Here is a 22,427-nt window from a genome sequence, read left to right as displayed (position 1 = left end):
GGGAGTGTAATTAAATGAGTCACACTTTGTAATGTGTCTACAAGTGATAAGCACTTTGGAAATTGTTTAAAAATCAAATTAAAAGAACTACACATTACCAATCTATGTAGTGTGTCCTCAGGTCCTAGCCTAAAGTGGCAATCAATGAACAAGACTCAATGGAGGGAGGAAACTGACACGATGCAGATTAGCTGTAACAAGGAGAAAAAAAATCATTGCGTGAGTCACGGCAACCTGACTAATGAAACAGATCTGAGTCCCCACCCGTCAGGCCACATCCCGAAAGAGATGCCAGGGCCCCTGCTCGCACCATAGAAGGAACTCGTATTTGTTACAGTTGCTGTGACAGAGTACTGGGCAGAAGAAACCCAACAGAGGAGGAGCTTCTTTGGCCTATAATTTCAGAGGCTTCACACCACTAAGGTGAGTAGGCCTGCAATTGAGAATGAATTAATTGGTCCTTGGTAGCAGAAATGGATAGCTGTGGTTTCTTACACGGGGTAGTCAGAAAGCAGATCCTGGACCAGAAGCAGAATCTGGCTGAAACCAAGGTTTTCCATCCACAGTGGGTTCTGTCCCCCCCCAGCTAAGGCCTATGTCCTAATATTTCTAGCCCCTTCTAATAGAGCACTATCATCCGAGAACTGAGTGTTCACACTATACACCCTCTGGGGTTGTTTCACTGACAATTCCTAAGAAATGTCTTAATTTACAAAAATGACACCCTGAAATATTCTACACTTGCTCTAGGGAGAAGAAAACCTGGAGAGGAGAGTTGGGTGTATAAGAGGCCATGCTAATGGGTCATAGAGCAAGTGAAGCAATCCTGCAAAGGGAGGTGTTCTGAGTCCTGGTCTCCAAAGCCTTCCAAACAAGCTCCCTCTATGGTGGCAGAGAACCGTGGAAGGAATTGGCCCAGTCAGAGAACTTAGTGCAGTTCCTTAGTGCAGTTGTACAAATGAAGCTTCCAAGAAACTTGGATCAATGGACTGCAGCGGGCTGAGTTATACACCTGCCATACTCTTGACTCGATCCATTTGCCTATCTCTTATTCGTGCTTTCCCTGGCCTTGTTGAAATCACAATTATTTGTGAATTAGTTGGATCCGAGGTAATAAGGTTTTCTCCAGTATCTTTAATTACATGTAAAAGTGGCAAGATAATTCCTTCATTTAGGGTAAGACAAAGGGGATTAATTAAACATGAGAGAGAGGGGGGATGGGAGAAGTCAGATATGGGAAAGCTCTCCTATATTCAGCATTAGGGATCTCACAAGTGCTGGGAGGAGAGTCACCATCTGTGAGTTTTTGAAAGGTTTCTGTTTGTACTTAGCTGGCCTTCTCCATATTTCCATCCCATGGGCACAGGCTGTGGAAAAACCGTTTAAGGACTCTGTACTGGCCAACTTTTCCACTTGTAAGATGCAGTCACAATTATTTTCTTAAGAGTGGAAGTGTGAACTTAGGTGGTATTTTTGTTTGGCAGAGAGAGGACCCAGAAGCACCTTCCCCTCTGAACAGAACTACTACAAATAGAAATTCTAGGAGCTATCGACTACCTCTACATTAAATTTCCTTTACACAAACAAACAAACAAAACAAAACTAAGACTCTGAGTTGATGTCATAGCCCTTGCTAAGACTTCAGTTTCTGGACCCACGTGATAAAAGGAAGAATGAATTTTTTCAAGTTGACCTTAATAGGCAGGCTGTGGCACCTGTTCACACACAAATAAAACCAACTAATGTAAAAAAACTAAGTTGTTTTTACAACTGAATGTGTTTTCCAGTGGGGGCTCAAATTTTCCACAATCTTCTAATGGGTATTTTATGAGAGCATTGGTCAGAAAAACCTAATGCCAGAAAAAAAATATATCGTGTTTCATAAAGCATTCTGTCTTTACTTTTATTGATTAAGTTAGAGGTATAGACTTATGGGACATCAAATGATATTATGGTACAGGTGTAATGACCAAGCCCAGGCTACCAGAACATTCATCACCTTAAACATTTGACATCTCTCATGATGACAACATGTAAGAAATACAACATTGAAGCATAAAGTATGAAATACTTGGTACATTTATCACACATCGTGCAGCAGATCTCACAAGCTCTAATATTTTCATCCCTAGATGGTCATCTTACCATTGCATTGTTCTGTCATTCACTTTTATAATATAATTCAGAGTTCATGTATAAGGGACAATATGGGAGCATTTATCTCTTATCTGGTTGACTTATTTTCTTTGTAAATTCCATTACAGTTGTCACAATTTGCAAGGTTCCAAGACTAGATAGTATTTCTTTCTCTCTCTCTCCATCTCTCTCTCCCTCTCTTTCTCTGTCTCTCTGTCTCTCTCTCTGTCTCTCTGTCTCTCTGTCTCTCTCTCTCTCTCTTTCTCTCTCTGTGTGTGTGTGTGTGTATGTGTGTGTGCACACAAAAATCCATCCCCCATTTCCCATTGAGCTGGACACACAGGTGGCTGTGAGTTTCCTGAATTGGGTTCTGGTACTGAGCTCAGGTCCTCTGGAAAAGCAGTAAGCACTATTAACCATTGAGCCACCTCTCCACCCACAAGGATTACTTTTTTTGTACTTCTTTAGAAAGTAAGCACATTATTAGTGTAGAAAAATGGTGTTGATCTCAGGGCGTTATGAAAAACTTTATGTATGGGAACTTATTTTATGCATTACAAATAGGAATATTCTGAAACATTTGCTAGGATTTTCTAAGGAGACTATGCCATTAGCAAACATTGACAACGTCACTTCCTCCCTTTTCATTCATATGCCTCTTATTGACCGTTCTCATCTTATCTCTGCGGTATGGAAATCCAGTGCTATACAGAGTAGAAATAGCCAGAGAGGTCATCTTTGTTGTATTCCAAATTTTAGAGCTATAGATTATAAACCTTCACCATTGAGCATGGTAGTATGTTTGAGCTATTATTGATGGCTTTTATTCTAATTAATTATGCTCTTTCTGTACCCAAATGTGTTGTCTTTTATAACAAGTCTCTGATTTCACATCTTTCCCAGTCTCTGTCCTTCCTTCTCCGAGACCTGACTCTGTTTAAGTGTCTATGAGAATTTTAAATCTATGTATCAAAATCCAAAGAGAAGGCTATTTCTACTTTCAGTTTTCCCACTCACAGAAAGTGGCCACTGTTTCTAAAGTTAACCAAGGGAAAGATTCTAAGTTGAAAGCAATAGGCTTTCAAGACCCTTCTCAAGTCTTTTTCCGTCTTTTGTACTTCCACACTATCTATCATCATTGATCTATCACAATAATTCACTATATATTCTTGGTATTTTGTTTATTTTATTCTTGTTCCATTTTTCTCAAATAACCCCTTCTTATTGTTTTTTATTTTTGGTTTATTTTTTTACTTTTGGACACTTGTATGATGCGTTGTCACTTCCTTAAAGGTCTTCACTGCACATATGTACAGAGTCAGCACTAACTTGTCCTTCCAAGTCTCAACTTACATACCATCTTCTCAAAGGTATTTGCTGGTGTAATTGAATGCGGCCTTCAGAAGTGTGGCTACAGCCTATTTTCTCTAGTTCTATCCTTGCCCACTAGAGGTTTCCTTTGCTTCTGCCTTTTCCTCCTCTAATCCAAGCTCCGACAGATCAGAGACTTCTTGTTCATCAGTGCAGAGCTGTCATATCGAACAGAACATGTCAAGCACCGAGGGTTGATAGATTGGCAGGATGGGTGGATAAATAACAGGTGCTTTGTTGCAAGCAGAATCCAGACTGGAATAAACAAAGGAAAAGAAGTCTTAACACAGTTTTGCTATGGTCTGGGAAACACGCATTTCCACTGCCATCCTGCTTCCTAGAGAGTTAATCAGTCAGCAAGATAGAGATAGATAGAAAATAAATAGATGTATATGGAGAAGTGAATATCTCCTGATATAAATAAGTATATGTAAAGAGACAGATATACAAAGATAACAATCTCTGTGTATACAATTTTATCTAATGGAGAGAGGCATGAAGGTATCAACACATGTGTTTATAAATAGGTGTGCACATATGCATATTCACACATGTGTGGCTATTGCACACATGTTCAGATGCATAGTTTTAATCATATATGGATTTATGGAAGAGGAATTATTAGAGTCTATTAAATATCATCAGATTAGAGAGAAGAAGAGGGGTTAGGAGGGAAACAAACAAAAAGACAGAGAACATTTGCTTTTTCCAAGAGCAAACAGTGAAGTTTGGCACTTAGTTCCTGGCTCATTTCATCTCTTATTTCTATTGGAAAGATTTACAGAATCCCTGAGATTTCACAGTCGTGCTCTGCACCTGGAATCTCTGAAGGACAAAGAATTCTCACCAGAAAATAAAATGACCAATAGTGATAAATAACGAAGAAACATTCTTGGATTAGTATCGTCAAAAGTTTTCCAAAGGAACCTTAGTTCTTGGTATAAGAATGTATAATCAGAACTCCCATCCTATGACTCAGGCTTGTCAGAGCAAAAACAAGGACAGTCACAAGGTCCACTCAGGTTGCCAAAACATGTAGACAATCACTGAAGAGTTGGCACCTTTCACAGTGAAGGAAAATACTCCTAACATTTGCACTCTAGAAAACTATGGAAAAAAATCTTTAAAATGGAGTATTTCAATGTAATAATGTTATCAGGAAAAAAATTAAAAATGATAATGAGTAGCAAAAGCATCTACAATTTTGGGGTTGGGAAGATGCCTCATGTGTTAAAACGTTTGCTATGCAAGTATGAGGACCTGAGTTCAGATCTATAGCAATATGTAAATATATGAACACAGCAGCATATGTCTGTAATCAGCACTCTAGCATAGGATAAGTGACAGGAAAGTCCTTGGGTTTTTCTGGTCAGTCAGTCTATGCTGAATTGCTCAGTTTCAGGTTCAGTGATAGACCCTGTCTCAAAAAATAAGACAGAGAACAGCTGAGTCAGCTACCCAATGTTGACATCTGACCCCTCCCAATAACACACACACACACACACACACACACACACACACACACACACACACACACAGCAAATAAAGAAAAAGCAACAGCATTTTATTGCATTCAGGAATGCACACAGAAGAACCACATGCACAATGGAAATGCTTTTTCTTCGACAACAGGGAAGCACAAGATAAATAAAAATTAATAACAGATGCAATAGGTGAAAGGACAATTATATTTCACATCCTCAAATGTCAGTTACAATTCAAGGGTCTCATGTTTTGCAAGATATTCTACTTAGTAAAACCTCTTTTGAAAGCACCCAACTTAGAGCTGGACATAGATTTTGGGTGGAAATGAAAGGTAAGTACGGTTTTACAAATCTTTCCTGAAAACACCACTGTACTCAGGAGGAAAATGTAGCTTCCTCAGCCGGCCACCCTGCTCCTGCAGACAGAGACTAGGAGGGCTGGGGAGCTGAATCATCTTAGTGCCCAACAATAACTGGAGTGCCATTTATCACAGCAACTTTTGTGTTTGCCTTCCTCTTGGTAGTATTTGTTCTTTTATTTTGAATGTATTCCTTTTTAGGGCATTTACACTGTTTAATTTTATTTATATACAGCCTCTAGAATTGGATATAAAATGGAGGGGATGCTTTAAACCATTGGTTTTAATTATATATTTTTCTTACTTTGAGGAAAGGTAAACTCCAGAAAAACAGCAGGCTAAGGAAAACCTTAACTAAGAAGATCCACATGACAACTACCTGCTTGACTTGTCCTTGTATCTCCATATATTTGCCAGGGTGGAAAATATATAATGTTAGCATACCTGGAGGCTCACAATGTATCCTGGGCTGAAGGCACACCTGCAGGCTCAAGAATGAAAATGTCAGAAATGCACACAACTGGGCAGTGGGCATGCACAACTCACCTTTATTACATTTTTCTTGAAACTGTGTAAAAGATCCCCAAATCAGGGGTCTGTGTTGTTCCCCTGCCTCGTGTATCATGTCCCCGACTCTGATGATTTTGTATCAGTTGTAGTCACATTTCTTCTATGTGTCTTGCACTTCAGTTTTAAACGAAGGATTCTTGATCGCTTTGATGAAGTCTTTGTTCTTTGGGTAGGATCATTCACTCCTTAGCCAAGCTTGTTTAAGAATGGCTTCCACAGATGTGTCTAGGAGTTCATGATGCCCCTATTGGTCAGGAGTTCATTAGTGAAATCTTAGCAAGACTAGGTGATTTTGTGCATTATATAAGTTATGTTTTTCATTCCTCTACAGAAGATCAGAGAACTCAGAGTGCCAATGGACTCAGAGCACATCATTCTGTAACATGGCGTCTTACAATTTGAAGAGTAGTATAGACAGGAAGGTCACTCTCTTGCCACCTCTTATCTTTTTTCCATATAGCCAATCATGAAGCCATAATTCATTGAGTTTCCTTTTTATCCACACAGCATGGGAACTTGCTTACTTCTACAGATATGAAGACACAAAGAAGAGTATGAGTAAGTAAATATTGCTGCTTCCCTCCAGCTATGGTCAGATCATTCATATCTATCCATTCATATGAGGAGCCACTTGGGTGAGCCGAGGAAAACATCATCAACAACATGCATATATATATATATATGTACATATATATGTGTGTGTGTATGTATATGTATATATGTGTATATATGTATGTATATATGTGTGGATATATATATGTGTGTGTGTATGTATATGTATATATGTGTATATATATGTATGTATATATGTGTGGAGATATATATGTGTGTGTGTGTGTGTGTGTGTGTGTGTGTGTGTGTGTGTATTGGCTCCAGTCATATATATATATATATATATATATATGACTGGAGAGATGGCTTAAGAGACAAAAAGCTTTCTATACAAGTGTGAGGATCACAGTTGTAATCCCTACAAATAAAAGCCAGGTGAACATGGTGGCCCTTCTGTAATTCCACCATGCAGAGGAGACACCATATTTCCAGGCCAAGTTGGCCAGCTTGATAAGGCAGATGGATAAGGCCCAAGCTCTACAGGAAGCCTTGATTCATTAAAGTGGATAATGAATAAGGATGAACCCTAAGGTCATCGTGTGGCCTCTGCATGGCCACATTCACATGTACATCCATATCTGCACATATATGTGCTTATATGCAAACACACATATATCCATGGATATATACTTCTACCTGCTCCTTCAGGTCTTTATTTCCTTACCAAGGTTACCATGTCACATAACATATATTAAATTATTTTGTAGTCTCTTCTCCTGTTAATCTCTCTTTGCCATCATTATACTAAGATAATAAGAGTGACACCTCCTTTCCCTAAAGCAGGCATCAGCAGTTGAGAAGATAATGTTTCATCCTCTGTGATCGGGTCCTTCTCCCATGGCAAGTGGGAAGATGGCTCACTCACATTTCAGATAAAACTTAAATATCTGCTCTAACATTCCAGTGAAGGAACTTTATGTTTTCTGCCTCCCCACCCCAATTTATATGTTAACATACAAATGATTTTGAGGCCTAACTTCACCTACAAGAATGTCTTCAAATGTTATCATTCAGAACTCTCGACTATTGTGTGGATGTGCATGCCCATAATTAATAAAATTAAATATTAAGGATGGTTAAATATTTTGATATAGGTAACTACGGGGTCCCTACTCTCAATTTTCATTCTTTTCCACAAAGAAACACAATACATTCAAAGGAGAGTCAGGTTAATTATAAATATGCTATTGATAATAGCACTTTCTCCTTCCATAATCATAAAGTGCACACAAAAGATCTCAATAAGGTCATATGGTGGGGTTAATTCTCAGTCTATTCCAGTGACCTATTCTGTACAAGAGGAAAGAATAGAAAAAGAAAAAGAAAAAGAAGAAGAGGAAGGAGGAGGAGGAGGGCAAGTAAGATGGGGAAGAGGAGGAGAAGAGGAAGAGGAGGCTAAGAAGAGCATGAAGACCTCCACATTTGGGGGGCATCAAGCACTGGGCTAGAGGAGCCACTGAGTGTTCAGAGTTTAATGAGCTGTTGCAGTTTAACGCTCAGAGCAGGGCAGATGATGGAGGCCTGGCTTGTGACATTTCGGGGGCTGGGGGAATGGAAAGTCCTAAATAATCTCCAGCTGTTTAATATTTTGAACTAAGAAACTATTGTCCTGGTCAGTCATAACCAATGCATCATCTGTGAGGAACAAGAGGCCCATATCACTGAGGCAAAATGTTTAGGGAAAGTATTTCTTTAGGGTCAGTACACAGAACTGTAAAACTGAGAAGACAAAGCTGCGCTTTGTGCTGGCAGCAGAGCTTGGTAATCTTTAAGAGTCTCTCTATGTCATCCTTGTTTTGAAGCCATGAAGGGGTCATGTAGAGTAGCCTGACTTCAGGAGAGGCCATTAGTAAAGGTGTGGCTTCAGTTGCCATGGAAACCCAAGTGTTGAGGGGTCATAGAGAAAAGTGAAGTTTTGTCACCATGTGACAGGGTCAAGGATCCTGAAGAGATCCAGTGAGATGATATTAGGGAAGGTGCAGCTCAGTTGCTAAGACCCCAGCATCTTGGAGATGATGGTACCATAAGATGACCACCAAGAACAGCAACATGTGTGGAGTACAGACAACTGGTGCCTACTTAAGCTGAGTGGGCTACAGGTGGCAGAGCCAAAGACATGCAACTGGCCAAGATCTTGGATTCCAGAAGACCATGAGTGAATCCCTGACATTGGACACTGAATTATTCTGTGTTGTTGTTGTTGTTGTTGTTGTTGTTATTGTTGCTGTTGTTGTTGCTCATTTTGTGTCTTTGACCTGGTTCTTCATTCGTGGAATAAAAAAATTTAACTTGACTTTTTATTTTAAAGGAACCCATAGTTGCAAGATTCGGAGTATTTTAGAGAAACTTTTGAAATTTAGATTCTGCAGAGATTATGGAATTTTAGGGACTTGAATATTTCCAAAAGACTAAAAATTTTAGAGAGATTAGACATTTTAGAAAAGCAACTTTGAAAAAGACTGGGTGTTTTAAAGATGCTAAATTTTTAAGTGGTTGAAAATGGAAAATCTGTGGGAGTTTTAAAGGTTGGAATGTGTTTTAAACGGAGACACTGATACTAATATGAGATCTTGGGGGAATAAAGAGGAAAGGAAAGGTTAAAGTTGAATAATGATGTGTTTGTGTGTCAAGTTGACAAGGGATCACTTCTGCCAGTCTTTATATCAACTTGAACGAAGTACAATTAATTGGAGAAGGGGGAATCTCAACTGAGAAATCTTTCTCACACAAGATTGGCCTATGGGCAAGCCCGTGGGCATTTTCTTGACTGATGATTAATAGGGCAGGGCCTACCTCACTGTGGGTAGTTCCACTCCTGGGCTGGTAGCTAGAAAGCTAGCTGAGAAAACCACAGGGAACAAGCCAGCAAACAGCATTCCACTAAGGTCTGTGCTTCCGTTCCTACTTTGGGTTCTTTCCTTGAGTTCCTGCCCTGACTTCCCTGGGCGATAAAACTATAAGCTGTAAGAGAAAAAAACTTCCCAACACCTGTCCAGAAAAAAATTCAATACCTCTTCAACCTTTTACGACAACATTTTCCCGAGACATTTATACTTTCTTGAATTACAACAATAGCATATAGTAACCCATATGTATGCAACACATAGGAAGGTCCTATATGTTTCATGAGGTTTTCTTTTTGGTTTATTATAAATTATGAAAAGAAAGAAAGTGGTGTAGACAATTATAATCTGACTAACTTTACAGATGAGCTGTCATTTCCTTTGAAGTTTAGAGATTTAAACCATGACCTCACGTACAATGCTAATAGATAAACACTCTGACACTAGCTACAGCCACAACCTCAAATTGTAAATTTCAGAGATCTTAACTCTAGTCCTAGCTTTAGTCCTTTGAAACATGCTAAGGAAAGAATTGTAACATGCCTAGATGAGGAATGGCTAGTAAATTTCATCTGTAGATATATAAATAGGCCAGAAACATAGGTTAAGGAAGTAGATAATTGGTAATTGGATGAAGAAAATCTTGGATGTCATATTTGAATACATTAACATTATGCAAAACCAATATGATTTAGAAGTTACTTTCTAAAAAAAGAAATAAGATTAGCAGAGCTTTGTCAGTAATATAATGACTGAGTAAGATGGGAGTCTGGGCTGGGAATGTAGGTCAGGGGTAGAGCAATTGCCTCTCATGCACAAAGCCCTGATTTGATCTCTTACACTTCAAGGTAAAGGATGGAAAAGTATGGCAGAAGATGTGATCTGGCCATAGTCCTTAATTTGGACACGAATAAGCTATCTTTCTCTTTCTCTACTGTTATCTCAGTCTCTCTCTCTCTCTCTCTCTCTCTCTCTCTCTCTCTCTCTCTCTCTTTCTCTCTCTCGTGTGTGTGTGTGTGTGTGTGTGTGTGTGTGTGTGTGTGTCGGCATCATTAAAACATGAAATATTTACATAAAATACAAAGTTCAGAAAGGCTATTTTACTATGGAAAGAATCTTATTCTTCCACAAACTGCCTTCTAAAAGTTTAACCTGAGATGTTAGAGGCAATGGTCTTGGAACTCATCATTACAAGAATATGTGGTATCAAATAAAACTTTACATTTGTAAAACATAATAATTGGTATGTTAAAACACAAACATTACCATACAAATTGACAAGTCCGCCTAAGGGACAGATGTGTGATTGAAGATGGAGATCATCTCATTCTAGACATTTTCATGGGCATTCAGTGTTAATCCTGTAGCCAATGCAGCTGACCTAGTTTGTTCTGGATTCATGTATGCAGTGGATCACAATTCCAATCCTGGTGGTTGGCAGTAGCACTCTTTCTAGACTGGGGCATTAAACCTATTTCCTCAGGGAATGCTTGATGTGTGCAAGTTTACAAGTTGGCACATAGTAGAAGTAGGCATAGGATGAGACACATATGAATGAGTATGTGTATGTTCTATGTCTGTGTATAGTGTGTGTTTTATGTATATGTGTTCATTGTTATGTATGCACACACACGGTGTGTATGCATATACAAATGTCAGTGAGTGTCATGTCTGCATAGAAGTGAGATAAGGGCAAAGTCAGGTTTTGATCCCAAAGGCCAACTTCTTCCAATTATAGAAGAAACCGGTAACAGAATGGTTGTGTGTATTCATACAAATAATTCCATAAATATAGAAGAATTTGGATTACCACACAAGGATACTCATAGCTATAGAAACTATTGCTTTGCATTCTGAATGTCTTTCTACTTTCAGTAGAACCACAGTTTGTAATTGTTCTGAAACAGCACCTCTGTGTAGTCCTGGCTGATCTGGAATTTACAATGTAAACCAGGCTGGCTTTGAACCTACAGACATCCACCTACTGCCTCTCCCTCTTTAGTGCTGGAATTTAGTGTGTCTGCTACCATCCTTCCTTAGACCTACAGTTATTTCTTCCGTGAGCCATCCACAGATAACAATTCTCCTCCTTCTCTTCTTCCTCCTCTTCTTCCTCTTCCTTCTCTTCCTTCTCTTCCTCCTCTTCCTCCTCCTCCTCCTCTCCTTCTCCTCCTGTTCCTCCTCCTCCTCCTCTTCCTCCTCCTCCTCTTCCTCTTCCTCCTCTTCCTACTCCTGCTCCTCCTCCTCCTGCTCCTCCTCCTCCTGCTCACCCTCCTCCTCCTCTTCCTCCTCATCCTCCTCCCCCTCCTCCTGGATGAATTAGGATCCTCATCCTTAGTATAGAGTGTCCCGTGTCTCAATTAATACTTTCTTCTCTGGAAATATAAGTAGTTCATACCAAAGTAATGTAAATTTTCTTGTAAAAATTCTGCTGACATAGCTGTTTACAAAAAGTACATATACTTAGGAACCTTTCACTGTCCTACTCAATCATTAACATTTGAGGAAAGTTTCATTCTACAAAAATAAATTCTGAAATTTTCCTGTTTAGTGATGAGGGAGGGAACTATTTCTGTTCAAGTCCATCCTTCTGAAGAGAAAGTAGAAAAGTATTCAGCATTTTAGACACTAGCACCATTCTTGCAAGAGTATCAATAAATGATATGATCGTATGTAATCTTAAATGTGTATACACACACACACACACACACACAGAGAGAGAGAGAGAGAGAGAGAGAGAGAGAGAGCGCAAGCGAGGGAGGGAGTTGTTAAAACTGTATATTTCAAAGGCTTTTTAGGAAAACAGCAATTATCCAATGTTGCCTTTATATTACAAAACAAGCAATTTCGGATTACATTTGTTTGTTTATAAACCCTGGTTTTGTTTATCTTCTACTTTTCTAAATAAAAAATTGTTATTTTGCATTTTTCTAACACAATTTTCAGATATAGAACAAATCAAACTAAAAGAAAACACCCTATAGACCAGACAATCACAAAATTCTGACAATTTGCTTTCCTGTAGCCAGATATGTGCCAATAACCTTCTTTGTCTTCCAGCACAGTTAGGTTTCATTGTATCTGTACTTCTTGCTTTGGTGACAGCAGCACTGTTGACAGGTCAGGACGTTGGTCTAAACTGTGACTTTTCTTTTACCACCCGTTTTATTAGCCCTGCTCTTTTATGCCTCCTTCTTTGGAATGGAGGATAATTCTCACCATGATAACCCAGTTCATAGTTGTCTCAGTATCTCCTGCTTCAGTGGGTACCAAGCCTCTTGTCAGGTGTGTCATTTGGCAGAAACCTATGAGACCTGCCGCTTGCCCTGGTGAACCAGTGCCGCACCTGGCTACAGCCACCTCTCCCATGACTAATTCCAGGAAACTCCGACATTCTGTGCTACTGAATTCTTGACTTTTGATCAATGCATCTTTCTCTCCCCCATAAATTAGGACTTCTCATGAATAGATTCTTGATAAAATACTGAAAGCTTTCATGTCTGAGTATATGTTTACTTTCAACTCATTTTGGTAGTTGAACTGGACATAGAATTCCATCTGAGAGATTTCATTTTCCTTTATAATTTTCAATGTACTTTTCTATCAGCTTCTAGTTTTCATTATTTTAGATGAGAATTTTGAAATTTTTTCTTATTTATTGCTTCTTATTAAATTGCTTTCTATTAAATGTAAAGACTTCCTCATCAGGTAAACATAGATATGTAGGAATGGGTTTCTGCTCTGTGGGAAACACTCAGGGCCCTCAGGAAACAAAAGATACCCAAGCAGAGGAGTCTGTAGTCAGTATCAAGCGAAATGGTTTTCCTTTTCTGCATGTTGCGTTAGATAAATGCCCCAGAGGAAAAAAAGTAGAAACAGCAATCTTTGGCTGCTCTATCTGCATTCTCTGCATTTTAAAAGGCTCTTCTCTGTATACAAACCTTGATTTGAAAAAAAAAATGCTAACAGTTGCATCAAGGAAATGCAGATCAACTAGGTCAACCATGAAGCAAGCCCCAGCAAGTATGTTTTAACAAGCACTGCTTAATATTGAACAGAGGAGAAACTCCAGCTAAGGCTTCACGGTTATTAAAATAAACCGAGAGAAACTGATATTAATGAAGTCAGAGCAGATATGGAGGTTTCAGTTCTAAAAGGTACTTGCTACTCCTCATGAATGGTTTACCAGTGTTGTAGAATAAAGTTTCCAAAAAGAGCCAGGAGGGGCTTCTTTGTCATCCATCCCATCCTTACAACGAGCAGCTGCTGAGGCCTAAAGCAGAGCCAAACGAACCTGAGCTTCCCGAGGCTATCTTATTATCCTCCGCCAGAGCTTCCAGGCACATGAACAAATCCAACAAAGGGAGAAGTCTGGCTGGATAGTAATTCAGCAGCTTATGCACATGCGATTATTATTTTTTTTGAAAAAAATTAACAATTGGAAGATGTTGGGAAAATAGGAAGCATGAAGCAAGGAGAGTGGGCCGTGGAAATCATGTTGTTTAAGGTTCACCTGAAGCATTTCACTGGGGTATGGACAGTGACCAGAAAAAATGTCCCTGAAAACACTCTCGGGATTGGAAGAGATCTCGGTGGGTAAAACACTTGCTGGGAAAGCGTGACAAGCAGGATTCATACCCCCCAGAGTCATCAGGAGTGCCAGGCGCTGCAGTGTGCATCTGTAGTCTAGGTAGTGCTCCTGCAAAGGGCTATGGGAGGCAGAGATAGGAGAATCCCCGGCTTGTAGGCCAGCTGGCCTGGTACACAGAGCATTAACAGCAAAGAGACTCTCTAAGCGTAAAGGGAGAAGGCGAGAACTGATGATGTCCTAAGCTGTTATGTGACAACACGTGTGCTACACACATACAGACACACATACACACCCCCACACACCCCTATATTCACTAATATGAACACTCACAGATATTCACTGTCTCTGTCTCTGTCTCTCTCTGTCTCTCTCTGTCTTTCTCTTTCTCTGTTTCTCTCTCTCTCACACACACACACACACACACCCACACACTCACACTCACACACGAGAGAGGGGGTGTGGAGCTGGCATGGAGATAGTCACGACCGTAGCTGCAGTTAGTGCACACACTCAGGGTTTCCACACCTGAACTCTTAACAGGGCCTCTTTGGAAAGACAAATGCCTGGGCCCACTTCCAGGCATTCTTTATCAGAAATCTGTGTTTTAATTGGCTTGCCCAGATGGTGACGGTGTATACAAAAGTCTGAAAAGTTGATCTTGACTTTGAAGTAAGATGGAACTAAGGCAAGTACATCCTGCTCTGAGGGAAAGAGCAGTAGGAGGTAGTTTCCAAATGATATCTGCGGCTCTCATTCAAGAAAAGGTGCGTAAACAGCATCTGCTTCCTTCCCCCAGTTTCTCCCTGTCTGTTCATGGACTTCGGGCTTCAAATTAGAATTGCTTCCCAACTTGTCTGCCTTTGAAACTCACTGCCATGAGGGTGGTGTGTATATGTGCACACATGCGTGTGCATTTACACATGGACTAAGGAGTATATATGGTAAGGCGTGACAGAAGCTACAAACGAATCCTCAGAATCTGGCAATCAAGAAAGGACTTTAAATTATAGGAAGTATAGAAAACTATAACTTTCAAGTCTGTTTATGTGTAATAAGAGCTTATGTAAAAATGTCAATTATTACATTTTGTGAGTTTCAGAATCCAACTTCAGGGCTACCTAAGCTTGGATCTATTTAAAAAAAAACGTAACTATGAAAAAATATTTCCCTTCTCAAAATACAATTTCAGATATGTAGTAGGATACGGATATTAGCAGGAATCTAAGCTACAACTACATAAAAGTAAATTAAATACATCAAAGAGTGTAATGAATGATACAAACAGTGCTTAGTAAATATGGTGATGGGTAACTCTAAGCATGGATGGAAGGATGTTCAGCATACTGCAAGGCACACAAAAGGTCAGCTCACGCTGCTAAGGACACAAAGAGAATGAGGAACGCTGCTGGGAGGTAGCTGGACTCATGTGGATTCTAGAATGGAAATCCTGTCTTCTCTGTAGGTATAAAAAGAGATTTCCAATCAGAGTCACCTTAGCATTTGGAAAGTCAGTGAATATACCCAGTGCACATGGTATTGAAAACACCCTAACTATACAACAAGTAAAACTAAAGAAAATCTAGTTGACATACCTCAAGGGAGCAGGGAACATGTGTGAGGGTGAACAGGGTGGCAGTCGTGGGCCATCAAGAGATGGTGATTCTGCATGATGTTGGGGAATCAGACTTCATTCGGAATCATGTGATTTTTACACACAATATGAGTGTGAACATACAATACGATGTAAGGTTCTTTGAAAGAGAATGTCCTCATATAACTAACACCTTAATGTTTTTTATGTTTGTATAGTTTTGTCTGTTTTTCCCAAAAGTCTTGGACTTTTGTAAATGTGAGTCTATTTTTCTCTATCAGTTTGATCCTTTTTCTTTTCATCTTAGAAGACTGTGGAGACAACTCCTGGTGGGGGAGGTATTTGCTCTACTCCATGGAAATAGAAAGTTTTGCAGTAGAAGAATTTTTAGTCGTAATGACCACAGACTCTGTCCCTCGGCGTAACTGAGGGCCTGTGTCATTGACTGAATCATTGTCATTATACTTCTTGGGAACTTTAGAATCAAATATGTTTAGAGCCCCCCAAGTCACTCACATACTATGTGATCTGAAACAGTGTTGTGGTTTGGATATGGAGTGAACCCCAAAAGACCACATGTGCTGGAACCTTTTACTCTTGCCGGGCTATTCAGTCATTGAGGTGGGATTATCACACAGTCTCTGGCCTTCATCAGTATAACTCATTATGGACACATAATTTGATAGCCTTATGGGGAAGTGGTAGAAACTAGGATGTAGGAAATTCATTGCAGGGGATGAGTCACTGGGACTATCACTCGGAAGATATGTACATGTGGTATAATATTCTCTGCCATTCTGGTCTGACATTCTGCTTGCTAGCTGACATTGCTGAACACTCTTCCTCTGCTGCAAACCTCTGCCACTTTTTCTCTCCCCAATGATGTTTCTACATGATGCTACAGGTCGAAAAGCAATGGAACCCGGTGGTGATGGTGGGAACTTTGTTTCTCTCAGGTATTTTTCAGTGATGAGTAGCACAGAGATGTCACTGAACACCTCTTGTCTGGTTTCCTTTTATCAAAACCGTGCCACAATGCGTACCTTAAAATGGCACCATTAAATGGAATCAAATTAATTTCTTCATACGTTGGATACATAAGAGCTCAGAATAGTTGCCCATTTTTAAAGTAACCCTTATTAGAGGTGAGATTTATTTATCTGGCATCATCTCCAACAGTGGCTGTCCTGAAAATATTCTTCTGATAAGCCACATCAAGATATCTCTCATCGTAGAAAACCTTACTGATGGAATACATAGGGTTGCCTAATGGGCTCAGCACATAGAGATGATGGCTACCAAATCGGATAACATTGTCTTCAATCACCAGGATCTACAGGTAGAAGAAGAGATTCAACTTCTTCAAGTTTTATCTGACCCTCACATGCCTGCATGCACGCTAAACACAAAATTAGTTTTAAAGACTCTAACTGCTGCTTTGTGTAATAAGGAAGTGAGCTTTCACTTAGTGCAATCAAAGTAAATAACATCAGATGGTGGGATGGAAAGATGTCAGTGAAGAGGCTAGACTGAATTGGACTTCTGTAGTGGATGGGTCAACAGACTCTGAAGGAAAAGCGGGATGCTAGAGGAAGGTTTGAAAAGCACGAAGGAGACAAAATATGGCTGTTTTGAGTCAGGGGTGCAGGTGTTATGAAAGCCGCACATCAGAGATTAGCTTGGGTCTCCTTCAAGCTGGGTTTGTGAGATATTCTCACTGCAGTACTCTGGACTCAGCTGATCCATGCAGAGTCTGTGCACTCTAGGGATGAAAAAAAGGAAAGAGCAAAACATGTATCCACCCATGTATTCATCCAGGTCCACATTTGCCTATATTGTCCCAATTCATGTCCATTTCTTGAAAGAAGAATCAGGCTCCTCATTACAAAGAGAATATTTCATATTGATGATGTTTTTATGCTCTTAGAGTATGAACTGTGAGAGAAAACTCATGAGAGCTGAGGGATGTTACAGTAATTACATAAGTATGGAGGGCAGTAATGTAGGATATTATATAGTTAAGTATGCAACACTGTATCTTCCAGAAAAGAAGGAAGTCATAAAACAGCATGAGTTTGGGACAGGGAGATGGCTCAGTCAGTAAAATGCTTGCCTTGCCAACATCAAGATGTAAGTTTGATTCCCAGACCTGTGGGGGAAAACAAACAGATGAAATAAAAAAAAAAAAAAAACCAAATCTTGAGGATGTTGCTTTCTTGTAACCCTAGTGCTACATAGGAAGAGACTGGCAGATTTGTGGGGATCATTTTTCAATCAACTTATTGTACCTAATAAAGTCTCCAAGCCAGTGAGAAAATGTGTCTCTTACACATATAAGAAAGGTAGATGCACACCACACACACACACACACACACACACACACAAGAGAGCAGCAGAATGAGAATGAGAGAGGGGGTTTCAGGCTCATTATTTTCTGCAGTGTACCTCTTGAATACTTTGTAGGGTTTTTGTACTTTCATCTAAGGAATTCTGCATCTTTTCTTGTCATCAAAGTATCCACAGAGGCAATAAAGCCGTGGTCAAAGATTAATCCATAAAAACAAGTGGGAATCTTGCATCCAAAAGCAGAATATGCTGTGGTCAGGCAGATCCCAGTCATGCCTTCAGCCAAGCTTGCATGATCTCAAGTGACTCTTTTGCTAGCACTGATTTCACCCTGGGCACATTTTGACATGACCTAAAAAGATATCATTAAGCCTTCAGCTATTTTTGTTCCAAATAATATACTCAACATACATTCTTTCTTCTCCCCAATCCATGAGCCCATCTTAAATCTTCCTGAGTCCCGTGGAAGGAAGCTAGCAGGAGAAAGGTCCGAGAAAGAATAAAGGAGTCCGGCTGTCTCATTAATGACACAGCTTATGTCATAGAATCATTAAAATTATCACAACATAAATTCTAAGTCAAACTTACTGTGGTGCAACTGCACTCGGCTGTTCTGGGCACATGCATATCTTGATGTGATGTATGCAGAAGCAAAGAAGAAAAGACTATCAGTGGCACATTTATACTATTTTTATTAGTCACCGAGTGAAGCAAATGTCATTAAATGTGAGCAACTGTATCTGTGCACTTTCAAAGTTTCCTGTTCCTTTTTGTGTTCCAGAACAGGCTGAGAAAGATGTGCATGCGTAGAAATGGTCCTGTCCACTATTTTCGTGATAATAGCTGGGCATGTCCCAAAGTGTTCCAGTCCATTATTTTGACCTTTCCAACACGTGCTTCATGCCCTTGACCTAAGGATGCCCCCAAAGGACATGACTGTTGTATTTATCCTTTGAACTGTAGCCTTAAAATGAGCAGGGTTGGTAATGTGTCTTCTGCTGAAGTTCTTTCCTGCTTGAATACCTATAAATTCCCCAATAAGATTCCCCATGCTTTCTGTTTGAGGAGGGCAGTGCTTGAAAGTAATTCAAATCACTCCTGCTCTCTCCTCACCTGCTACAGGTAATACACTATTCTCCATCGTCGCTGCTTCCCTGTACTTGTTTTGACTCTTTTATTACCAAATTGCAAATGCATTCTCTTCAGTTGCATTTTCAAAGCTCAAACTCAATCAGTTCTGCCTTGTCATTTAAACAGATGGATAGTATGAAAGAGATTAATTTTCAATTAAATAGTGAAAAGAGTATTCTATGAGAAGGTGATTGGATTCTGAATAACATGGGTGTTTGATTCCTTCTCTATCTATTATTATAAATTCTTTATGATTTCACAGACTAGTTCTGTGCCAGATTCTCTGTTTTAATTTTTTAATGAATCATAACAGTTTGTCATAGGATTACTGTAAGGGTAAATGAAACCCATGCTATTATTTCCCAAGGGTAATGCTCCACCCATGATTGATGAGGACATACATGGAGCACATTGTAAAGTATACCTGAGAGTTTCAGTCAACTCCACTAAGCTAACAGCACACCCTCACTGTGTTCTCACAGGACCCAGGAGTGGAAGACAGACGCTAGATCTGAGCTGATCTGTTTCATTTGTTCCAGTTACCACACCACTTCTTGGCAAAAGAAGGTACTGAGAACCTCCCACATTAAATGGCTTGTCACTGAAACATCAGAGACAGAGATCAGAGTTGCTGGGCTGAGGCTGCCAAGTGCAACTAGCAAATACATAATATTTAATTGAAACTGTGGGTATGAGAGAACTAGTTAATAACCAGCACCTGATAATCCTAAAACAAAAATATCCAGCTGAAATCAAACACGGGGCACTTGAACTTTAGTCTGGCAGCCCTCCATTGGATGGGAATCCTCTGACTCAGAGCCCAGTTCTTGGTCATTGTGCTCTCTTGGATAAGAAAACACAGGGAGCCATGAGAAAGATGGAAACCAGGCAGAGCTGAGGGAGGGAAAGCAGGTGTGGATGGATGTGGATGAATGTGGCCAAGCATCCTGTTTTGGGGGCTCTCAGAATTGCTGAGTTGTTTGCAGAAAGGAGATGGAAATAAGACATCCACTCGCCAGGTGGAAAAAGATGTGCCTGGGTGGGAAGCAGCACTTGACACACTTCAAAGAATATACGACTGATTGCTAATTCCTTGTCTGGTTGGCAGCTTGCCTGCGGTTTTTGCTGGAGTCACGAAGCACAGAGCTCTCAAAAGAGCCTGAATCGTCCATCATCTTGGCTTTTCGTGCATCCTTGAGCCTATGTTATAAAAAGTACATGACTCTCCATGTGTCTGCATTGTCTATCACATGATTATTCTGGATTATTTATGGGTGTTTTGAGTTGTGCATGGGGTTTTAATTTTTTTAATAAATCATAGCAGTTTTGTCACAGGATTAGTCTAAGAGTGAGCAGAACCCATGCTATTAATTTCCAAGGGTAATGACCCACCCATGATTGTGGAGGACATACATAGAACACGTTGTAAGGTACGCCTGAGAGTTTCAGTCAAATTATTGTCTAAAATTGTTTTCCTTCCCTGTTTGTCTGTTTGCTTCATGGGAAGTAGCCAGTGGAGACTGTAGATGGGGAAATGCCTCAGCTGGAAATGTGCCTGTCACATCACATGAACACGAGGACATGCATACAGAGTCCCCCGCAGCCCTACGAAAGGTCGTGGATGGTGTCATGTTTCCGTAATCATAGTGCTGGAGTTGGAGTGAAGCAGATACAGGATAATTGTTGGGATTAGCTGGCCAGCCAATCCAGCTGAGTCAGTGAGATCCAGGGTCAGTAAGAGACCTCAAGGTGAAGAACACTCGGGCAATATCTCCTGCCAAGCTTTGTCTCCACACTTATACACACACACACACACACACACACACACACACACACACACACACACACACGGAGGGAAAGTGGGGAGAGAAAGAGAGAAGAGAGGGGTTGGGGGAGAGGAGGGAGAAAATCTTTGTACTTAGAGTAGCTTCAGAATCTGTGCCTTGCCTTAACCCAATGAGAGTCAATGGTGAGGCATATCAAAAACCCCTTTGTTCCTCTTCAATGGCAAACTATTTCTATTAAATCCAAACCAGAGCAGTAGCACATCAGGCACAACCCCTTTGCATAATCTCCTATGGGATTAACGGGGTTAAACCTAGAACACCAGGGATGGCTTTGCCCCTGAGACACACCTGTGAGCGAAACTGCCAAGCTGCCAGGATGATGGTTGTAAAACAGGGTTATACTTGAGCTGAAGAGTTAACTGACAAGTTGGTGCAGAAGCAGTCGAAACTTCCCTCTTGCCAGGAAAGAGATCTGCAGAAACTATGAATAGAAGAAGGAAAAAAAAAGTTCAAGGTAAATGGAGCTGTTTGGCCTGAAGAAAGGCTGATTGTTTTTGCATAAAAAAAAAATCCCCACAGACTTGGCAGCAATTAATAGAGAAGTGATAACCAAGGTAAGAGAATGGAGATTTCAGATGAATATGCAAAAGACTGAAGTCATGTTTAATGCAAAGAAGTAAGCAAACAGTAGAAATAATTAAAAGCTGTTAAGGCATATGTCTGTTGGCTGACACATATGTTATTAAACTACAAGACTATATGGCCAGTTGTTTCTAAGAATTTGTCTTTGCCACAAACTATTCCAATGAGTAATAATGTACAATAACATTTTGTATCCATGAGGTACCGTCCGTCTAGTCTGCCAGAGTTTCCATACTCGGTGTTGCTCTTCAGCGGACGGAGAGTCTATGACATGCACCATGGAAGCATTTCACCTCTGCCTTTTCCAAAGCAGCTGCCTTTGGTTACCTGTTCCAGCCAGCTGTTAATCGTGTGCAGATGGAGGTTGTGACACAGGCGGCCCCTTTCTGCCAATCATCGGGCTCAACATCTGGCTCGCACCCCGCCAACTCTACTTTAGTCTTGGCCATTAAGGGATAAAGGGAGAAATGGTTGCTGCTTTGTGTTTAACGTTTTTAAATCTCCTATTCAGTTCCTTCCACTTCTCTTCCTCTCCTTCCTCCTTCCGCCTTACTCTGATGCTCTTCATCTCTCTTCTTCCTCCTCTTTCTTCTTTCCACCCTTTCCTCCTTTGCCCTTCCTCTTCTTTTCCATTCCCCCTTACTTCTCTCTTCCCTCCTCTCTTCCTTCTCCCTAGACAATCATAGGCCATGTTATCAGATTAACGTTCCAACTACCCGGAACGGCAGTGTAGAAGATGACACACACACACCACACACACACACACACGCACACACGCACGCAGCACGCACGCAAGCATGCTTGCATGCACATATTTGAGTTGATGCTAAGTAAGAAAATCTCAGGGTAACCAAAAAGTGAGGTCTAGTTGATCACTGCAAGATTGGTATGAGTGTCTGCTATGGTCCTGCAGTTTTGTGGCTTCCTGACAAGTGGTTTCCATAAGGTCGGGGAGATTCCATGA

The 22,427-nt window shown here is 40.3% G+C and overlaps 1 long non-coding RNA gene across 2 annotated transcripts; it reads left to right on the top strand.

Annotated features, from left to right (window-relative positions):
- The first annotated feature begins 293 nt into the window (after positions 1-293).
- Positions 294-21,579, top strand: LOC148000259 (uncharacterized). 2 transcript variants are annotated; one of them, XR_015641326.1, is made up of 4 exons: positions 294-423; positions 6,428-6,478; positions 19,517-19,601; positions 20,143-21,579. It is a non-coding gene; the product is annotated as an uncharacterized LOC148000259 (long non-coding RNA). The 2 variants fall into 2 exon arrangements; XR_015641327.1 differs by lacking the exons at positions 294-423; positions 6,428-6,478 and adding an exon at positions 14,599-14,730 and having other exon boundaries at positions 20,143-21,319.
- Positions 21,580-22,427: the final 848 nt, after the last annotated feature.

Source organism: Rattus norvegicus, chromosome 17, assembly GCF_021556685.1.
Source record: "Rattus norvegicus strain SHRSP/BbbUtx chromosome 17, alternate assembly SHRSP_T2T, whole genome shotgun sequence".
NCBI classification, from domain to species: Eukaryota; Metazoa; Chordata; class Mammalia; order Rodentia; family Muridae; genus Rattus; species Rattus norvegicus.
Note: the sequence above shows the minus strand (reverse complement) of the source record. Positions and strands in the feature narration are given on the sequence as shown.